Source organism: Oncorhynchus masou, chromosome 23, assembly GCF_036934945.1.
Source record: "Oncorhynchus masou masou isolate Uvic2021 chromosome 23, UVic_Omas_1.1, whole genome shotgun sequence".
Taxonomy (NCBI): Eukaryota; Metazoa; Chordata; class Actinopteri; order Salmoniformes; family Salmonidae; genus Oncorhynchus; species Oncorhynchus masou.
Window position 1 is genome coordinate 31,668,605 of NC_088234.1, and position 22,717 is coordinate 31,691,321.

The 22,717-nt window shown below is 41.0% G+C and overlaps 1 long non-coding RNA gene and 1 pseudogene across 1 annotated transcript; one reads left to right on the forward strand and one right to left on the reverse strand.

The window, feature by feature from the left end:
- Positions 1–13,902, forward strand: part of LOC135510093 (uncharacterized) — a 14,388-nt pseudogene extending 486 nt beyond the window's left edge.
- A 1,956-nt stretch (positions 13,903–15,858) lies between these two features.
- Positions 15,859–21,550, reverse strand: LOC135510746 (uncharacterized). The gene is made up of 2 exons (XR_010451149.1): positions 20,913–21,550; positions 15,859–17,921 (listed from the first exon to the last, which is right to left on the reverse strand). It is a non-coding gene; the product is annotated as an uncharacterized LOC135510746 (long non-coding RNA).
- Positions 21,551–22,717: the final 1,167 nt, after the last annotated feature.

The window sequence follows — 22,717 nt, forward strand, 5'->3', positions numbered from 1 at the left end:
TTAAATTTGACCCCATGGGGAATGCCATGTTTTTTGCTTCTCTTCAAAACTGCTTTTCCCAAAACATGGTAAGTCTAAGCACTGTCGTGTTTGCTTGTACTTCAACTGGACAGTTTGCCTTTCAGTGTCACTGCATTTGCAACCCATAATGTAGCAACGTCATGTTATTTACCTTTGACATGAAGTCATGCTGAGACAGGCTCTTTTACAGATGAGCCCTGTATACACAAAGATACAAGTCAATATTTGCATCACTAGATGGAAAAATGAAATAATTGAAAACACATTCTTCAGTAAAAAGGTCCTCAATAAGCCTGAGTTGCCGTAGAGGTGCTAATACATACAATTTAGCGCATGGAGGTTATTAGTCGTACGGTGCCAGAAACAGTTTTACTCTGTGGATCTCTTACCTCGACGATGATGTAAGGTACAGCAGAAGTTTTCAGAGGGCCAGACAACTTTCTGATACAGACTGCAGTGATGTGAACTATTGAGCTCTTCTCCTGTAGTGTGGCTTCAATACAGTGGCAGCTGCATTCATATAGCCACTTTTGCCACAGTCTATAACTTGCATGAATGTCACCTGAATTAGTTTTTTTGCTATATAATGAAGGCTTTTTTCCCTTCCTCCATTTTAGGATGATAAGATGTTCAGCTTGGTCATGCAGTTCAGGCTGCCAGGAAACCACATGACTGAAGACCCTGTGTATAGAGTGGGCAAAACCTGTAGCTACACCCCCTGGACCTCCCGAGAGATTCTGTGCGACCGCAACTACATGGAGGCAAGTGAGCAGAGCATGCCCCAATGGACATGTTTACAGTCTCGCTTGTTGTACTGCCTGTATAAATGATCTGTCTAGAGCTACAACTGTCCAGTGTTTCAGTTCTTCTGCGACACAACGTAGAGTCAAGATCTCTATCTCAATTCCACTCGCCTCTTCAAAATGCACATAGGAGGAATTTTGGCCTATTCTCAATGCATTTAAGGAGGCGAGTGGACAGATGGAGAACTGTCCCTTGATTTCCTATTGTATGGGAGGGAGAATGCATAGGGAATAATGGCTTTTCTTCTCTAGGTGTCTGTCAGAAGGACTCTTCCAGACATCCAAACCGTCCCAGAACAGCCCACTGGGGGCCCGAAAGCAAGGAGCGGCAACTTCCGGAGAGGAGCTGAAGTAGCCATATTTCAGTTTCTGTAATTTCACTACAACATGACATAATGGCGCTAAACAAAATGTGCATTTGTTTAATTCACGTTTCCATTTCCTGAGACAGGCTGTTGCTTCAGGATACAAAATGACAGCAGTCGTCTTTAGTCCTAGCAAGAATGTCATGAATGTGGATGAGGTCCAAAGAAAGGGCTATGCAATAGCCAACACTCCCACACGGCTGGTGTTAAGAAGCCCTCATAATGCAGAGGAGACATACCTTCAGAATGTAAGCTGACCTCCATGAACTGGGTCATGTTCAGTAGAGCAAACATTTAAAAACGGTGGCCCTACCTGAACTCTGCAACATATTGTTAGTATGGTGTGTCCTACTGAACACGGCCCTGGTGTGGTTGCCCCCTGAACAGGTAGCTGGGGTTCCGATGCGGGTGCTCTCAACCTCAACCTTCTTTGAGCAGAAGTGGCTGGTTACTCGAGTAGATGCCACGGCTGTTTGTCCAACACCAGGTTGAGTGTGAAATAATTTAAGATCCTATAAGCCCAGTTATAAATTGGCTCCGGACAAGACTTTCATGTAGTGTTCAGTTGGGAAAATGTTTTGGTGAACTTTTTCCAAATGGTACAGTTTTCAGTTGCAAAATGTTATGTTTTGATGTGCACTTGGCTTCTTGTTTCACTGCAGAGGCAGTGGCCTTTACTCCAGAAGTGATCACCTGGTACATGCCCAAGCACATAGACCCACTTTTCTCCTCTGATGCCTTCACCATGTTGGAGGTGTACATGGGAATTGACGCTAAGAGGCTGGACACTGAGGAAATGGCTGCCAGAAACTACTCGGTTTTAGTCACAGAGGCTCATATTATTGTTGAAATTCCGGTGGGGGCGGTTGGCGGCTATTTCAAGGTCAGCATTGGATGAGTAAAATGTTCCTGTTTCATTTCTAAGTCTTATTTGTAGAGCCCTTTTTACTACAGCAGTTGTCAGTGCTTTGCAGTAACCCTTTGCCATCTCTCATGGGTAAACTCCTAGAAACATTGTCTTGTGTAAAATGTTTCTTATTGAGCAATTGTTTGCTTAACCAGGCTAATATACAATGGATTGCAAAATTACACTTAAACATACTCTACCGCTTGTCTTTGCAGTTTGTCCTTTAGCCGCTTGAAATTTGAGACCAAATATCCACACTAAAGTTATTGTTTACCTGACTTTTTAGGTAGCTGGTAGCTTTGCCACTGTCAACTGAATGCAAGGAACACTCGGCTGCTGTTTACATAATGTGCAAGTGTTTACTTTGCGTGTCAGTTGCTTTGAAAATGCACACCGCCAGAAATGCAAGTTGACAACCATACACCTACCAGCTTTCTAAAGTCTGGTAACCAATACTTTGGATATTTTGTCTTAAATTACGAGTGGCAAAAAGACAAGTGGTAGAATAATTGTATTTAACATTCTGGCTTATAATGAACATTCACCTGTTTTTGCACTCAAATTGTGTATTACAGCCTGACTGCATCACTTGTCTCCCTTACAGAGCCATATTCGGGATGACCAGTACTTTGTCACTTACACCATTGAGCCCATGCTTGAGTTGCTGTGGATTGAGGAGGTCGCACACGAGAACACCAGCTATAAAGTCCTCTTCCCTATCACAACACCTCCGATGGCCAGGCCTCCACAAGTTCGCAACTGTGAGTCTGTTTAGTTAAATAGTGCCTATGGTAATTTGGGATGCCTGGGTTGTTCATTAGGCACAAACAGAAGAAAATGTACTGAAACGGGGAGGCCATACCTGGACTTACCCAATAACAAATGTAAATTTTCAACTTCCATTGTACCAAATTTCAAAATGTTTTCCTTTGTTTGCCAATGAACAGACACGCCCTTAGACACAGTTCCTGAGCAGGCAGTGTTTGTGCTTGAGTTGGGGACCTTCAACCTTGATGTGGCGCTGCTGAACATCACCTTTCCCACCATGGTGCTAACTGTTGCAGAGTGCAACGCCAGGGGCTTCAATGTTCAGGAGCAGAGATCCCCGGACAACACCTTGAAGACCTTCAGGATGGAGGTGCCCTTCTCAGACCCGGTGGTCTTTAAGGAGGTGTGTTCCTGTTAAATGCAAAGCCACATGCAGTGTTTTGTACATGCCCTAATAAGTGGGCAACCAACAAAATATAAATAATGGCACAAATGTACTTTGTATCCCTCATTTACTCAAGTGTTTCCATTATTTTGGCAGTTGTATGCATTTGATTTAGAGGAATGATGCCCTCATTCCTCTAAGTATGTCATTTGTTTTAATAGTCCCCATATGTACTTAGTTGTCACTTGATGTTGAATAGAGTTCTGTTACAACAATAATGCTGACCAATTGACCAATGCTTTTAACTTCACTCCAGAGAAGGGCGGAACAAGGGGTCACAACCTTCACTCTTCAGCTGATCTACGGCCTGGTCATCTTTCCAGAGTACGCTCCTTTCTCTCACTCTGCCGTTGTGGACGCTGTGCTGCTGGACATTGGTATGCCTCTGGACTACGCCAAACTACTGTTGAATGGTTTCCTCTCGTTAATGATTGCCCTGAGAGGAAATTGGCAGTGAAAGCCCAACTAGCCATACTGTAGGGTTTTCCTATGCAGTGTCTCTACAAAAAAATGTTAAGCTTTAGAGTAATTTGGACCCAGTTGTCCTGTTCCTGATTTGCCAGGATCGTGTTTATTCAGTCCCACCGTAGCAAAACATTTTGCAATCTAAACAAGGGTTTCGTCTTGGACAAGTTCAAGTAGTACATTCCTGATTTTGTCATTAATTAATGAACACAACCCTGTTTGTCCTTGTAGTGCCACCCTCAGTCACTGGCAACTGTGATCAGGAGAATTTCCACATCACTGTGGACTACAGGAACCAAGAGCCCTTTTTTGTGGTCTTGGTTGGCAAGCGGCTGCTTAACCATGAGTTTGCTCAACAGTATTTAACAGAGGGCGACACAGACTTCACCATCACGTTGCCCTTCTCTTCGCCGGACGCAGTGTTTGAGGTACGACGCTCTCCCAAAACATGTTAACCTAAATTGCTGCAGCTAGCCTCGCTTTCCTTACCATGTATACATGCATACAATATTGGACTAATGAACACTCCCATTGGTTCCCAGTCGGTTCACTCGTCCTCTGTCAGGAGCAGACTGGATGTGGCTCTGTTGAATCCTTACAACAACATGACCATCAAATACTTTTCCCTGGCTTGCAGCTTCCTCAAAACGCTGACTGGTTGGTTCTCAAACAATTACTTCCGATAAATAGTCATTTAACATGGTTACCAAACCTGGGTTCCTTGCAAATACTGTGAGTCTAATAGTAGTGCCAGATGGGCATGGTTTGCGCTTTTGGTGATATTCCATTGGTTCAAGCTCTAAGTGTAACAAATACAGAACCCAGGTCTGATGGCTACCTGTCTTTTGTTCCCCCACCTCCAAGAGTGTTTCTCTAACGGAACGATGACTGCGCTGGCGGTGAAGGTGGAGTCGGCTCCCGGTCTGAACCCCGGTCAGCTGACCCTGAGCGACCCCGCTTGTGGTCCCACCTACAGTGACGATCGGTTTGCGTACTTCCACTTCACTGTGAACTCCTGTGGCACCACCAGGAAGGTAAAATGACTATTACCCTGAGGTGATGGGTACTGTGTATTTACGGACTGTTTGCTTCTGCATGCTGTAATAAGCAATTCCCCCTCTTCTACATAGTTTATCAACAATGTCATGCTGTATGAGAACGAAATCTCCTTGCCAGATGAACTTGAGTTGAAGCTGAATGCCACGACATCAGAGGAGGAATATCAGTAAGTGCATTACGCATCACAATTGTAGCTATTAGCTTTCATGTTATTTTCTTCACCAATTGCTCAATACTTTGTATACATGGAAAATGTGCCTCTACTACCAGTGTCCACTCCACTGCTTGAAGTTTCCCCTATTGAAGTTGCTTACATCCCTCTTTTTAGGTTAAAGGTTTCCTGCTACTATGTGGCCAACATCACTCGCACATTGGCCTTCCTGACCAGGCCGAGTGACAACGAGCCTTTTGCCGAGACTGGGACGGGTCGACTAATGGTCAAAATGAGACTCGCTCAAGGTAAGCGTGCACAAATCCAGAATTTCAACTTGACCCCTAGCCTCAAAGTATCTTGGAAGGTCTACTTTACAAAACCATTCCCAAAAATGTAAGCCTTATGATATATTACTCTTGCTTTCTGAGATGTGACTATGGAGTAACGGTGAGGAGCTGATTTGGGAATTTGTCAGAAGCCTCTGGTGGGGGGTGGGTAGTGTTGGCTATAAATGGCTTGTGTTCATTGGGGCACAATAGGATATGATAAATGAGCATTTCTTAATGGACAAGTTCAGATGGTGCCCACTGAACACGACCCCCTGTTGACTTGTTCTGTGTTCCAGATGCCTCGTATAACACGTTCCACCAGGAGGAGGACTATCCAGTGGTGAGGTACCTGAGACAGCCTCTGCACTTTGAGGTGGAGCTGACCACGTCCTCTGATCCCAAGGTAGCGCTGGTGCTTGACCACTGCTGGGCCACCCTCAACGAGGACCGCGACTCCGGGCCCCGGTGGAATCTCATCATTAATGGGTAACATGTTGTTTTTGGGCCAAAACAAGTGTTATTCCACAGGTGTGGTTCCTGAGTAATTACCAACCTATCATGCTTGGCAGGCCATTTACTTTGGCTACCGTGGCTATGCCCCCATCCATAGGTCGAGTGGCCAAAATGCTTAAAAACGATGTGAGCCATGTGCGGTCTGTCACCAGATCTCCACCCAATTTAACACTTATGGGAGATTCTGGCGTGTATGATCACATGCTTGTTATCACTGAGTGGTCCCTGCAGCGTATCATTGGAACGGAACGTATGCGTCATCAAAGGACTCTAAACCGCGTTGTCTGAAAAGCATCTAAACAATGTTTTGTACTGATGAGAAATGTCTTCACAACTTTATTCCACATTTGCTTGTAAAACATATAAATGTTAACATTATCATCTAGTCTAAGAGGTTGACTTGTTTTACAGTATGATGCAGTACAAGGGAGCCATGTAAATCTAGTTTAGAAAGTATGGCAGCCATGTTTGTCAAGCAAGAACTCCTAGAATGCTTTTCACTGCACCCGTTGCCTGAGATCTTAACTTAGTTTGGCCACTTCAGCATGTGACTAATCTTTGTACTTGTTACGGCGTACACATGACAAATAGTTTACAGGTAACTATACAAAAAGCCAATTGTCACCTCCCCAAATACAACCGTAGCACAAGCTTAACAGAGTTGCAAGATATAGCACAATCCATTATTGGGGGTTAAGTCCTTGGGTGAAGGTGTTAAGAGGATGATGCAGGAAATATTACTAAGATCTGGGAATTTATCAACAATAAATGGCAGACAGTTTCTCTAAGATATATACCCCTGGAAAGGGGGGGTCTGATCTGGCAACCCCGAGGTACCATAGTTTACACTCTGATGCCTTGTTCAAATCACCTAACGACTTCAGTGCATTCAAGACAATGGGGGTACTCAAGTCGAGATCACCATAAGTCTGACAGACGCTTACGTGACAACCTGACTGCTTTGTATAATGTTAGCTCATATTCAGTACCACCTTCAAAAGTGTTTTACACACGTGTCCATTACAATCTAGGCAAGAACCAGAACTCATGAATAAAACGCTAAGTACATTCTACTGTAGAGTACCGTAATTATAAACGACAACACGTTACACAGAAAATAAGGCACTTTGATAGGAATGCACGCATGTTCACAGTTATTTGTAAGGAAGGCACTAAATGTGCAAGGACTGTATACTTGATCTGGGGAAGTGCTTGGGCTTTCTTTTGAAGGAAAGTTTGTCCGGCTCATTAAATTCTCAAATGGAAATGGTCTGCAACAGTGAAATGGGCTACTTTTGTGAATGAATGAGGCAAAATTAGAAGTTGAAACGGCCTATAGAGAATTTGCAGGTAGTGTGCCTTGGTCTGAGGTCAGCGTGGGTTAACTGTCCACATTTTGGAACAGTGAGTGCATTCTGACATCACGTGCATAAAAATATTTGGAACTCGCATGTGAAAAGGTTAATGTTGGCGTTACCTACACCTTTTTACTCAATGTTATTCTTTTAGTTTGCTACAGTTCAGTGTTGTGCCAAACTGATGGTCAGTCGACTGGAAATCAAGAGCGGCTGGCAAGCTTGGCTTGCCTTTCCGATTGGTTTCAAACAACTGCTCTTAACACTGACTGAATAGTTGTTGGTTTTGGGTTGAATTCAGGCACAAGTGACTTCTTGTGTTTAAAACAGTTATTGCACTAAACCTAAAGGATGGTTCAGATGCCTGTGTAGCATGGATGTTTGAAACTGAATAGGATCAGTTGACAGGATCCCCAGAAGTTGATGCCACTTTCAATGGAATTTCCTGTCCTAGAGGAATGTGCTAATTGGGAGTTGTTAAACATGAACAAATACCAGTGTAGCAGCATCTTGCTAACCTTATTTAGCTAGCTAATGTTCATATTTGAAAAAATGTTACTGCATTTTTGATTTGGGTGAGCACTGCCACAGATGAACACGCTGGCCTAATTTCTCAATTTAAATTGGTTAACTATTGAAAGATGACTTTTTCCTACATTGTAATGGGCTACAATGACTTTGCCCATGATTATGCACGCTGCAAATGACACTTTATTTTGCGGGTGCATTTTCAGTATCTGGATGCATGTTACACCAAGCAGTGTCGTGAAGCAACTTTATTGGTCAACCATTCATTTGGGGGATTGGGTTTGCAAAATGCTATCAAATCACGCAATTTTTATGAAATGGTATCAAAAACCTAAATTTGGCCATGTGGACATGGAGTAATTTTGCAGCTGTTTATTAAATCAGCAATGTCATGGCAGTTTAAAAAAAAAAAACAGGCTGAAATGTTTTGTATATCATAGGAAAAGACAACATTCACATGGCTGTGCACGAAATGGGCAGTTCAGATTTGTCACTTCAGCTGCAACTATCGTTGTGCAAAATCCTGACCATCGTCTGTCAGCTCAAGTGGATTTGTACTGGTGTGGGCGTTTGTCTCCATGTAACGTCTTCAGATTTCACAAATTCCTTTTGCTAATATCTGTCAGTTAAACAGTAAAGGATAAACCTCCCAAAGATGCAAAATAAAAAGTAGGCTTAAACTGTCAATGCGTAGGTTACTTGTATAGTAGAGCTGAGCCCTTCACAGAAGTCACAGAAGTAAATCCGATGCCATGGGTGTAGAATTTTGTGTGACCAATTTTTTTTCCAACAGTGGAAGAATTGCTCTGGCGCATTGCATGAACTTGTTTAAAATGAAGTACTTATTTTGTCTATTCGGCAACTTTGGTTAAACCACGGTCAATTGATCAATATCCAGGTCGCCTGTAGTCTGACCATTCTGGATCATTTAGAATTTTAAGAACCATTTAGAGGGACCATTTAGAGGGACATCTCACCTCATGTCAAACATGTATATTCAATTTCATTGACATCTGTCATTTAACAAGCCATTGCAGTAGACCAAAATAAATATTGTTGACGGAAAGCCCAATTTCTGTTCTATAAAATAAACGTACTTTATCAGATTCATCCAGGTCTGATGGGCCAAAAGATCAGAAATTAAAACCAACAAACCACTGTGACCTTGAATTATCTGAGGACTGTTTAATTGTTAGCTGACTAAATGAATCATGTTAGGCTTTGGGGTGCCGAGGAAGTGGTTTTAGAGTTACCATCTCCCAACAAACTCTAGACGGTAGAAATCTATTAAATTGATAGTCAACTTATTAACATTACATCGTATCCTCCTTGCAGCTGCAAAACCCCAGCCTTATGATTCAGTACTATACAAGTTGGTTTAATTGAATTACTAACTAAATTTAAACACAGGTGACACAATGACGGCTTGTTACAAGGTTCCCCCCCATTCCGTAAGGGACACTTATCCTTGATACATTTTTTTAACACGAACCAGCACCAGCTTGGAGTAAAAGCTTGAATGTATTTATGTGGGATGCCGCTGTGGAAAGGTAGGTGGTTGGTCTTCTCTCTGATTGGCTACATGAGATCACAATGTCGTTGGTTGTCCGTGGCTCCAATGACTAGTCTTGAACAGAACTACAGGATGGTTTTCCTTTCACTCGTTCTGGAAGATAGGCTAATCAACCCTGTCGCTTATTCCTCAGTGGGTGATGAGTAGGATGGTTTGGATATAGTAGCAGAATGATCCCACTTAAGTTCATTTTTCTAAGTACTTGTGAGTTTAGGAAAGTTCCAAACGTGTAGCTTGCGCCTCACGGTTTTCTGGTTAATGTTAATTTCTGTTACCATTCCTTTTATGCACTCTGGCCGCCAGGGACGGTTCTGTCAGTCTGAACCGCTCTCTGTCACTCGTGGCATGGCTACTTACTATGCACATTTTCTAGGGGAGTTTCTCTAAAACGTTCAAAGTGAATACTGGAACAATATTTCTCACAAGACTGGTCAGAGATTAGCTTTAGAAAATTAATGTCATATTGGTTTTGATTTTTACTAGAAATGTCCTCACTCTACCGGTAGGAAGTCTCAAGCCTTTACATTGAATATGAAATGTTTTTTCAAGACAAAGGTGATTTTTGTTGAAAACCCATTAGCAAAAACATTCCTTTAGTTCATACTGGAGGGGAAGAAAGAACTCACTTCTGCTGTAAATTGATTTGATCCTCACAGGATAGTCATGACACCACCACAAGACTTTGTACACAAGGCGGTTGGGGTTTGCAGCGTTTTCTTGTTCCTAACTTAGTCCCCTCTCTACACTGGCAGCTGTGAGAACCCCGAGGATCCATACCGTGTGGTCTTCCACCCGGTAGTAGCTGATGCCAGGGTCCACTTCCCCCCTCACTTCAAACGCTTTGAGGTCTACATGTTTTCCTTTGCCAAGGATGCGGTTGAGCCGAGTGGCCAGGTAACAAAGTTCACCCAACAATCTTAATTGGTTAATTTTGTGAGTGGAAATCATACCTTTAAAAAAAAAAAATAATAATCTGACACCATCAAATCTTTGATTCCTAGGTCTTTGTCCATTGTGATGTGGTCATCTGTGATGCCAGTAGTCCCTCTGGCGGCCCCTGTAGTGGACAATGTGTGACTCAGGACAACTCAAAAAGAGGTAGGTCTTGTTTTATGCTTTTCAGACCCTGGCAGACCATAACTGAACTAATAGTTTCTCTCTCTCAACAGGTCAACGACATGTCAAAGACCTCTTTGAGGAGCATCATTTATATGTTTCTTCTGGATACATTCTTTGGGTGTAATGTCTTGTTCTAACATGTCAAATAAAGTGTTCTATATAAAACAATTTAACCGTTGGCGCTACCTTATTTGTATCTGATTTGCATTTAACACCAAGGCACATGTAGTAGGCATGTCATCTGACATGTATCAATCAACCCTTTTGTAAGCATGGAACTCTGAACCATCCACTGGAGGGAGATAAGAGTTGCACACCAATTTCCCTTCTAGGACAAACAGTGGGTGTCAACAAAAGCTTTCCAATGTCCAGTAAGATGAACTGACTCAATGTTATAGTGGTTTGCCAAAGTGAAACCAGCAGGGCTGTGGTTGGATGCAGTGTTGGTAATTTTCAACTGAAATTATAACTTTCCTTGATACCTCTCACTAGCTTGGTTTCCATCCAAATATGGACATATCATCTTTAATGATATGCATGTCAATCTCTCATGGCTCAAATGGGAAGAGCTTGACTTCATCGCTACTTGTTTGTGTAAGAAGTTTTGACAAGCTGAATGTACAGAGCTGTTTTTTTTAAACTACTAGCGCACAGCTCGACACCCATGCATTCCCCACAAGACATCTCTTCACAATCTCCAAGTCCGAACTACAAAGGTAGTCATGATTACGTTGCAATCTATTCCGCATCAGGATAAGATTTCAACACACTGTACGGAACAGCGGGGACTGAAGACACACACTCCTTAAAGTTGCGAGCTTGCACCGCGGAACAGCTTCATTGCTCCAGACCACCACAAGGGGGAGTTTGCGCAATCATTATGCATTTGGGTCCCAAGGCTTTGACCAAAGACTAATTTTGACACGAGAAACCTTTGCCTTGTGGCGCTCAACGAAGATTGCTGACAAAACAGATGTAAGTTGCCTTAACGAGTCAAGCAAATGTCCAATGTGAGAATGTAGAGAAATTGCTTTTTTTTTGTTAAAGTTAAATTACATCTCTTTAGCAAGTTACCAGACAAGCTAGTGTTAGGAGAATGACTTTGAAATTTGTCTTTCAGGGACTCCTGAGAACCAACAAACCAAGATGTTGTCTTGTGAAACAGTGGATGTAAAGAATCTAGCTGGCTAAAGCATTGACTGCACAATTGTAAGCTTGCCTTGCAATGCAGCTAAGTAACATGGCTAGTTATTTACTTGAGTCGGATTAAAAATAACTGTTGCCGCTCTGGGTATGGACCCTAAAACATAGTTCTGAACTAATATGCATACCAATCAATGAACCGCAAGTCTGAATGGCATTAATGAAGCCTAGAGTAGAACATACCTTGATTGTGCCAAGGATGCAAGACCTATATACACATGTATTTCAGTTATTACCACCTATGAGATTCCCATCTTGTAGCCTGTACATTGAATATATTCACTGACCATGTACTCTTCCCTGGCAAATAAAGGTGCGGTTCAGGTATGACACACTATCAGTCATATCAAACGATGCGGTGTCTGCATGTATGTATTACAATTATACACTTCAAGTGTTTACTGCTCCTGGGATATCAATGATTACACGTAACTATACAATAGACTAAACGTGATTGATTTGTAATTAATATATACAGGAAAAAAACCTATGCATATCTAACTCCATTAATCTGAGGACACAGGATAGTATTTCAACCAGTGGAGAATGTGAAACGCTTTATTGAAAAATCGATATGTCTTCTGATTTTCCCAGACCTCAAGTGGTTTCCTGCTAGGGTTTTAAACGTTGTTGTGGACATAACATCCAATCATGTTATAGTTCTATTAAAAAGGTGTACATTTGAGAGCGGAAACCTACAGATGCAGGGACAAACGGTCAACGGGGAAATGTAAATGGAGAATAGGGGGAATTTTTTTTTTGGGGGGGGGGGGGGAGTCAGGCAAAATATTGAAGGGATTTTACAGGGCCCTAATGGACTACAGACATTGACAGTCTCCTAGCCTAAAAACAAATGCTGAATGCACTGCCTTGATTTTGAGGGAAATGCACTGTCCATTAGTGGATTTGATCAGGGCATGGCCGGGAAGCACGAACAAACTGCCTTTAGTCCAATAACAAGACACATTATTAGGGTGATAAATAAAAGGCAGTTGCTCCACGCATGACACGAGAACCCTCTGCTGGAGCAAAACGCTTACAGCACCTGGTATTCCCAAGCGGTCTCCCATCCAAGTACAAACCAGGCCCGACCCTGCTTAGCTTCCGAGATCGGGCACATTTAAAAATATGTATTTTTTTATATAAAAACACACAATTTACAACATTCAGACAACAATAGATGAACAATTCACCCTTTTAACAAAATCAGAAAAAGTAAAACCATTAACACAATTATCCACTAAAACCAATTTATAATGAATTACAAGTTTTCACTAAAATAACACATCCTAGATCTGAATGAATGAATGAAATATTCTTATTAAATACTTTTTTCTTTACACAGTTGAATGTGCTGACAACAAAATCACACAATTTTCAATGGAAATCAAATTTATCATCCCATGGAGGTCTGGATTTGGAGTCTCACTCAAAATTAAAGTGGAAAACAATGACCTCCCTACAACGCCTGGGCATGCTCCTGATGAGGTGGCGGATGGTCTCCTGAGGGATCTCCCAGACTTGGACTAAAGCATCCGCCAACACCTGGACAGTCTGTGGTGCAACGTGGCGTTGGTGGATGGAGCGAGACATGATGTCCCAGATGTGCTCAATTGGATTCAGGTCTGGGGAACGGGCGGGCCAGTCCATAGCATCAATGCTTTCCTCTTGCAGGAACTGCTGACACTCCAGCCACATGAGGTCTAGCATTGTCTTGCATTAGGAGGGACCCATGGCCAACCGCACCAGCATATGGTCTCACAAGGGGTCTGAGGATCTCATCTTGGTACCTAATGGCAGTCAGGCTACCTCTGGCGAGCACATGGAGGGCTGTGCGGCCCCCCAAAGGAATGCCACCCCACACCATGACTGACCCACCGCCAAACCGGTCATGCTGGTGGATGTTGCAGGCAGCAGAATGTTCTCCATGGTGTCTCCAGACTCTGTCACGCCTGTCACATGTGCTCAGTGTGAACCTGCTTTCATCTGTGAAGAGTACAGGGCTAGGGTTAGTGGCGAATTTGCCAATCTTGGTGTTCTCTGGCAAATGCCAACCGTTCTGCATGGTGTTGGGCTGTAAGCACAACCCCCACCTGTGGACGTCGGGCCCTCATACCACCCTCATGGAGTCTGTTTCTGACCGTTTGAGCAGACATATGCACATTTGTGGCCTACTGGAGGTCATTTTGCAGGGCTCTGGCAGTGCTCCTCCTGCTCCTCAATGCACAAAGGCACAAAGGTGGAGGTCCTGCTGCTGGGTTGTTGCCCTCCTACGGCCTCCTCCACGTCTCCTGATGTACTGGCCTGTCTCCTGGTAGCGCCTCCATGCTCTGGACAGTACGCTGACAGACACAGCAAACCTTCTTGCCACATTGATGTGCCATCCTGGATGAGCTGCACTACCTGAGCCACTTGTGTAGGTTGTAGACTCCATCTTATGCTATCACTAGAGTGAATGCACCGCCAGCATTCAAAAGTGACCAAAACATCAGCCAGAAAGCATAGGAACTGAGAAGTGGTCTGTGGTCACCACCTGCAGAACCACTCCTTTATTTGGGGTTTCTTGCTAATTGCCTATAATTTCCACCTGTTGTCTATTCCATTTGCACAACAGCAAGTGAAATTTATTGCGAATCAGTGTTGCTTCCCAAGTGGACTGTTTGATATCACAGAAGTGTGATTTACTTGGAGTTACATTGTGTTGTTTAAGTGTTCCCTTTATTTTTTTGAGCAGTGCATATTGAGGAAGAGACAACAGGGACAGGACCAAGTGTACAGTTAGCGAGAGATCAAGAATGGTAGAAAGCATTGATTAGAAAAGTGTGGAAAAGGATTGTGTAACACACAATCCACAAAGTCCAAATGTTTTTCCTTTTAAGACAATATTTAATACACTGTAAAAACGTTTCCCTGTAAATGTACAGCACTTAACTGGCACCACAGTTGCCAGTTTAATAACCCCTCCGGATGAAAAGCATAAACTGCCTGCTACTCAGTCCCAGAAGCTAGGATATGCATATTATTAGTAGATTTGGAGAAACACTGAAGTATCTAAAACTGTTTGAATGAGGTCTGTGAGTATAACATAACTTATTTGGCAGGTGAAACCCAGAGGACAAACCAAACAGGAACATTTTTTTTGAGGTCACTCTCTTTTCTATCTATGGGGATTTAGATTTCTAAGGCAATTGCTTGCCGTTCCTATCGCTTTCACTGGATGTCAAAAGTCTTTAGAAATTGGTTGATGTTTTGCCTTTGAGAAATGAAGAAGTAGGGCTGTTCAGACGAGGGCCGAGTCTAGTGTACTGGTGTGGTTGGGGCACATGACCTGAAAGCTCGCACCACTTTCTTTTTTATGAACGCAGTTTATCCCGTCTTAAATTTTCCCGATTATTTATGTAAAAAAATACCTAAAGTTGTATTAGGAAAGTTGTTTGAAATGTTTGGAGAAAGATTACAAGTAACTTATTAGATATTTTGTCGTCATGTTGCGTGAGTTGGAACCAGCATTTTTCTGGATCATACACGCCAAATAAATGGACATTTTGGAGATATAACAACGGAATTAATTGAACAAAAGGACCATTTGTGAAGTTTATGGGACATATTGGAGTGCCAACAAAAAAGATCTTCAAAGGTAAGGCATGAATTATATCGTTATTTCTGAGTTTGTGTCGCGCATGGCTGGATGAAATATGATTGTCTGAGTTTGTTTGATGGGGTGCTGTCCTCAGATAATAGCATGGGTTGCTTTCCGCCATAAAGCCTTTTTAAAATCTGACACCGTGGCTGCATTAACAAGAATTAAAGCTTTAATTTGGTGTATTGCACTTGTGATTGTATGAAAGTTAAATATTTCTAATAATTTCATTTGAATTTGGCACTCTGCCATTTCACCGGATGTTGTCAAATCGATCCCGTTAACAGGATTTGATCCCTAAGAAGTTTTAATACTGTAATTTTGCTTTACAGCAGTGATGCTGTAATATAGTTTACAGTACTATTTTCCTTACTGTAAAACATATTACAGCATCCCTGCTGTAAATGTTCATACTGTAAACTATATTACAGCATCACTGCTGTAAAGCAAAATTACAGTATTAAACTGGCAACTGTGGTACCTGTATAATGCTGTATATTTACAGGGAAATACCTGCAGTGATATATAATTACTTTACAGTACTACGCAGCATTTCAGGTTGTCTTTAGAAGACAGCTCCCTGAAATGTAATATTGTAAGAAAAACCATACTTGTACATATATATAGATATTTATTCAAATTCATAACAGGAACATAACATTACACTATAACTACAAAGAACAACATTTGAAAAGAGCAACATTACAAATCCAGATAGTAGGAGAGAGAGATATAAGAACATTGACAAATACTGGCCAATAATCTACTTCACCATACACCACCAAAGACATCATTTTTGAAAATACTGGATTATGCAAGAAAAAAAACTAAACAGATCAATGAAAAATAGGAAAACAGGTGAACAGAAAGCTTGCCTGCCTGCCTTTGAGAGAAAAACGAGAGATTGAGAGAGAAAGGGGCTGAGAGAAGGATGGATAGAGAGGAGCTCTATTGACTGCTGACATCTAGTGGAAGGCGTAAGAAGTGAAAACTCATAATTTTCTCGCTGTAATTTCAATGCCACCTCCAGAAAAAAACAGGAAGTGGAATTTCTCAGGTTTTTGCCTGCTATATGAAATGTATTGAAAACCTCAATATAAAATGTGCTATTTACATTTTCTTTTGCACGTCATCTGCTCATTAATCACTCCAGTGTTAATCTGCTAAATTGTAATTATTCGCTCCTACCTCCTTATGTCTTTGGCACACACAGTATACAGACTTTCTTTTTTCTACTGTGTCATTGACTTGTTTGTGTTATTGGCTTGTTTATAGTTTACTCCATGTGTAACTCTATGTTGTTGTCTGTCACACTGCTTTCCTTTATTTTGGCCAGGTCGCAGTTGCAAATGAGAACTTGTTCTCAACTAGCCTACCTCGTTAAATAAAGGTTAAATAAAAAAAAAACACATCTGCCACAATAATCATAGAAGCACCATAAAAACTGCACAAGCACCAGAAACGCAGTTGTTTTGACAAGTAGCAATAAATCACCGATATCGATTAGGAGGGAAATCAGTTGTATGTGCTGTTGAAACAAACACAATTAAAAAACACATGGAAATGGGAGATATCTTTTACCTCACTGGTTAGAGGACAACCTGAAGAAGACAGTCAGCTACATTTTGAAGTTTAACATTTTGATTCAAGAGGGTGGCAAACATGGTGTTACACAACACGGTTTGTTAAATCTCATAAATAGTACTCTCAATTCAGAGCCTGGATTTTTCCCCCTGAGGCTAATATCCATATCATGCTAAAATCAAATAAGCAGGGGGCAAACACTTAGGGTTCTATATTGTGACATTCATTAAAATACTCCTACAATTTAAAAAACATTCCACATTGTGACATTTCATTGATATCATGAAACAACTTTTTCATGTATGTATTTTCTGATGTTTGATCAGAAATCTTTTATCAGAGAATCTCTTGTCACATTGATCACAGCTATAAGATTTCTCTCCTGTGTGTGTTCTCAAATGTACTATCAGGCTGTTTGGCTGAGTAAAACTCTTCCCACATTGATCACAGCTATAAGGTTTCTCTCCCGTGTGTGTTCTCTGGTGTGTCTTCAGACTGCCAGATGTAACAAAACTCTTCCCACATTGAGGACAGTCATATGGCTTCTCTCCTGTGTGTGTTCTCTGGTGCACTATCAGGCTGCTTGACTGAGTGAAACTCTTCCCACAATGATTACAGCTATAAAATTTCTCTCCTGTGTGTGTTCTCTGGTGCACTATCAGGCTGCTTGACTGAATAAAACTCTTACCACATTGATTACAGCTAAATGGTTTCTCTCCTGTGTGTATTCGTTGGTGTGATTTCAGGTTGCTTGGCTGAGTAAAACATTTCCCACATTGATCACAGCCATAAGGTTTCTCTCCAGTGTGAATTCTCTTATGTATTTTAAGGTCTACTGAAGAGGTGAATCTCTTCCCGCAGTCAGAGCAGCAGTGAAGTTTCTCTCTAGTGTGTATTCTCAGGTGTACTTTCAGTGAATTTGATCTTAAGTAACTCTTCCCACAGTCAGAGCAGTGGTGAGGTTTCTTCCCTGTGGGTCTCTGCTGGGGTTTCTTGATGTGTTCTGATCTGAAGATACTTTTGTCTGCCTCGTCAGCATTATCAGGCTGTTGAGGCTCCCCAGAGGACCCACAATAATCACTTCTCTCTCCTGTGTAAACAACAAAGTCAGACAGATGGTTAAAGGCCCACAACAGCAGAAATCCACTGTTTATTTGAGTTAAAAGGTGATGTGCAGATCCTACCCATGAAGTTGTACAACAATTGACATCTGTTAAATTATTTGACAATTAAGACAGTCAAGTTAGCAAGAATAGTCATTTTGTCTTGTTTTCACATTAGTAGTAACATCGATGATTGTAGGCTAGAAATAAGTTATTCAAGTTGTTGAAATCCCAAGCACTGTGCCAGATGACTTCTGGTCTCCAATATAGGCCCCCTTCTGTGTTTGCTAAAATTGCGGCACGAGGGCAAAGCACACGCAATTTGGTTGCAGAAACTCCTCCCTGCTAATGAAGAAACCACTAGTTATGGATGTAGTATATCTACCTGGAGCAAAAATGGTGAGCAAAGATTATAGTTTTTCACAATGTATTCTGAATATTACAGCGCAAGATCAGGCGTGCTACTCAAGGAAACTCACATTAAGCTCTGGTGTCTATTCACTAATTCACCACCATGGGAGAAATCTCAGGGGAGTTCTCATAGGCTTACAGCAAAAATAGCATCAATTTCCAGGCTGCTTATGAGTGCATTTCACATTACTTTTGGATTATAAGGCTCGCTTGAATCACCTGCTTAATATGTTTGTGTTATTGTCCCAAATCAACTGCTTTATACTTAAACACTTCAACCAGTAAAATGCTCTTTGGCTAGCTGTTCCATCAGCCTGACAATGAAGGTTTGTACACTAAGTGCTTGCCAAATTGGCCCATAACTTCACCTAACAATAACATAGGTGAAGTTATGGGTCCTACAGTAGGTCTATGTTATTGTTAGGTGAAGTTATGGGTCCTACAGTAGGTCTAGCAATAACATAGACCTACTGTAGGACCCATGGCTTCACCTAACGACAACATAGACCTAGGACTATAAATAATTAAATATTTCAGGTGAAACATGGAAATGAAAATGTCTTTGTCATGACATTTCATAATCTCATCACCAGATAATTTTGTCAATAATCGCACTAGGCTACTCTGTAATGTGTTGTCATTCTAAATGTCCTGAATAAGAAAATAGCTCTGTGTGTTGTACAATAGCCTATCCATTAGGGAACAGTTCTCTACACATTATGAGCAAAGTATCTTTGCGAGACCCTACAGTAAATCAAGCAGACAATAACATTATAAACATCAATTTGTTAGGGATGTTGAATCCAACGTGGAGCACGGCATAACTGTCTTTACCAGATTAATGAATGAAGAAGCACTTTGGTTGTTGTTGCATGTCGTGATGTTTGTCATTTGACTGGAAATAGCATTTCGCTACACTCGCATTAACATCTGCTAACCATGTGTATGTGACAAATAAAATTTGATTTGAATTCAGAAAATGATTTCCTGGATCAGCTGATGATAGTTGAACATGTGACTAACTTAATAACAGCCACAGTATTAAGAATGATGTGTAATTATTGAAGAATTGCGTTAATGACAGTATCCATTTGGGTGTTTCTATAAAGTTAAGGTGACTCTCGGTTAGAACCATTGGATTTAGGAAACTCTGAAATTATTTACAATTGCTGTGCCCATGAAAACTGTTTTCCCAGCATAACATAAGGAGACACTAAATGTGATGTAGTTAGAGTGCATTTCAGAGATCTGAATACAAAAAAACTGTCCGACAGCTAGATCCCGTATTTAAGTTGAAGTTCGTCATATGACAAGCTTAACAATATGACTATAACTACTGTTCCCTGAAGGAAGGAAACTAGGTACAACGTACCATTAAATCCACACTTCGCTGGAAGCCTCGCCTTCCACATGTGATGAGCGTGAGGCTCAGATAAATTCATTCAATTTAATACCGCTGTTCACCAACCCAGGAAGGGGCCAAACAGGTGCTGTATTTTAATGTATGTTTGAGAAGAGGTTTCAAACAAAGATTTCAAAACAATTCATGAATGTAATTAAATCTCGGTATGTTTAGCCTTTAATGTAATGGCATGAAAATAAATTGGCTGAATATTATACAATGACTTACAGCTCTAACAATTTGACCTCCACAGGAAATCGTCACTGGCAATTCTAGAATATACTATATAGCCTAGAAACCTGGTTGAAGTGTCACTCTGACGTCACGGGCGATTTCTAAAATATACTATATATACTAGAAACATGGTTAAACTATCATTATGACATCATGGATGGATTCTAGAATATACTATATAGCTTAGAAACCTGGTTAAACTATCATTATGACCTCATGGATGAATTCTAGAATATAGTATATAGCCTAGAAACCTGGTTAAGCTATCATTATGACCTCATGGATGACCAGTCCTTGTATTCATAGTGTAGTGAATTCAGGGGGTAGCCCTGAGCTGAACTCAAACATGGGTCCACTGACTGTCAAGCCAACACCTTATAACTTTTACACCAAGATGTCTGAACTTCTTGACGAGGTCGCTAGGTGTTGGGTTACTGTTGCTACAATAGCTTTCTCTTTGAATTTGAGAGGGTTATATTTCTCCAGCCCCATCCCTCAGATGTTTACCAAACCAAGTCTCTGGGCAGCCATTTTGTTGCTGTTTTTTTTTTAAAAAAACACACCAATCAACCAATCTGTTTTGGTAATAAGATGATGATGGGGTTGGAGAAATGTAACTACTTTCAAATTCATAAACAGACCTATGGATGCAAGGACTGACCATCCATGATATCATCATAGTTTTAACCATGTTTTGAGGCTATACAGTGTTGATTTACATTGGAGTAAAAAAAGCTTATTTGGGGTTATGATGGGGTACAACAGTTGAACTAAGCTCATGAGGCATGTGTTATATTCTTCAAGAATCAATGGCTATATATAAATAATTTAAAAGTCCAAAACTGGATGTAGCAATTGCAGATTTCTGCTTTAACACCAAATAACAGTTAAACTGCAGAGTTTGTGCCTCTGTTTTTAAGACAGTACTTACTAGTGTTAATCAGGGAACGGTTTCTCAAAAGCATCTTACGGCTAAATTCACCGTTAGAACCATTGGATGCGTTAAGATACGTTTGGGAAACTGGGCCCAGATGTCCAATTTCCTCCTCTTTTTTGGATGTGACAGTCATCTCCTCCTCCTCTTTCACTCCAAAAACTGCATCATCCTCTTTCTCTTTCCTCTTCTTTTACTGTAACATCCTCCTCCTCTTTCACTCTGAACGCGTCTTCCTCTTCTTTCACTCTAACGTCTTGTTCTTCTTCTTTCACGGAAACAGACTCACCATCTACTTGTTTTTGTATTGAAACAGCCTCCTCTTCCTCCTCCTCTTTCACCAGAGCTTCTTTCTCCGTCCAGCAGACCGCCTCTTCTTTATCAGGAGAGTAGCTTAGTGAACTCATGGTCGGAGATGTTCGCTAGCTAGGCTAATGCTAACGAAACCAGCCCGCTAGCTGACTAATAACAACAACACTGTAAATATGAAATATAAATCGGATAACGAGACGACAGAAGTGGGTTAAAAATGCAGGGTAATATACACTAAAGCGTCTAAAAAGCTTTATTGGTTCGGCTATTTTGTCTAGTAAGCTACGGAGGTGTTTGACTCACTGTTGCTGCTGTTGAAAGAAGTGTTCCGTCCAGTAGATTATACGTCACACAAGCAGCTTTGCCTTAAAGTCGCACATCGTCATCTACTGACTGGAGTGGGTAACGCATTTGAGTAAAATGTAAACGTTATCTTCAGACAAGTTAAAGTGTAGGAAGCATTAGTTTTGACTCACCAGTGTAACAACACAGTGTGGTTAAAGACTTAGTAAGCTAGTTGTAGTCACAATCTGTTTACCTATAAGTACAAACAGTTATGTTTTTGCGTCATTACATATGCATTAATTTATTTTGGGAAACTTCTGAACTACCCATAATGCAATATTACTCAAGTCGTATGAAGTATCTACTCTGTGCTACCGAGTTTGTATGCCAGTTTAACGGTGTATTTAAGTTGTTAAATTCCTGCATAAAATGGGTATTATTCCACCTCCTGGTCTATTAGTGTGTTGACATTGTCTAATACACTCAAATCAAAGTTTATTAGTCACGTGCGTCAAATACAACAGGTGTAGTAGACCTTACAGTGAAATGCTTACTTACAGGCCCTAACCAACAGTGCCATTTTTAAGTAAAAAATATGTATTAGTTGAACAATAGATATGTAAAGAAATAAAAACAACAGTTAAAAGACATTGAAACATAACAGTAGGGAGGCTATATACAGTAGAGAGGCTATTACATTGCGTTAACAATGGAGGATTGGTTGATTTCCAGTTTTTAGTATTTAAGATGATGAGGAGAAAAGTATCATCCAACTCTGGGGTATTAATGAGAGGTTTCGTCCAACCATTGGCTATCTCACTGCACCCTCATATTCCATGTCTTGAAATATGCAGACAGACATTGTACTTCTTCTGACAGCCAACTTTCTAACTCCGCCATTAACTTTATGACATCATAACATTCCCAGAAGGCATGGACTATTGAGTCAATGTTAGTTTTACACTGAAGACATGACTGCGGTTGTGCTGTAGAATTGTATAATAAGGAACTATCATTTGTCCCGACATCACAGGCCACAGACTTTGATATAGTTCAAGACTTCCAAAAGTTTTTCCGCAGTTTGAGATTGTCTGAGTTTTTAAAATGTGTTAATATTGAATGTTGATATTTATGTTATATTTTTGTACCTCCTGTTTCAGGAAGTGATGTCACTGTCCCTATATATACAGTGTATTTGGAAAGTA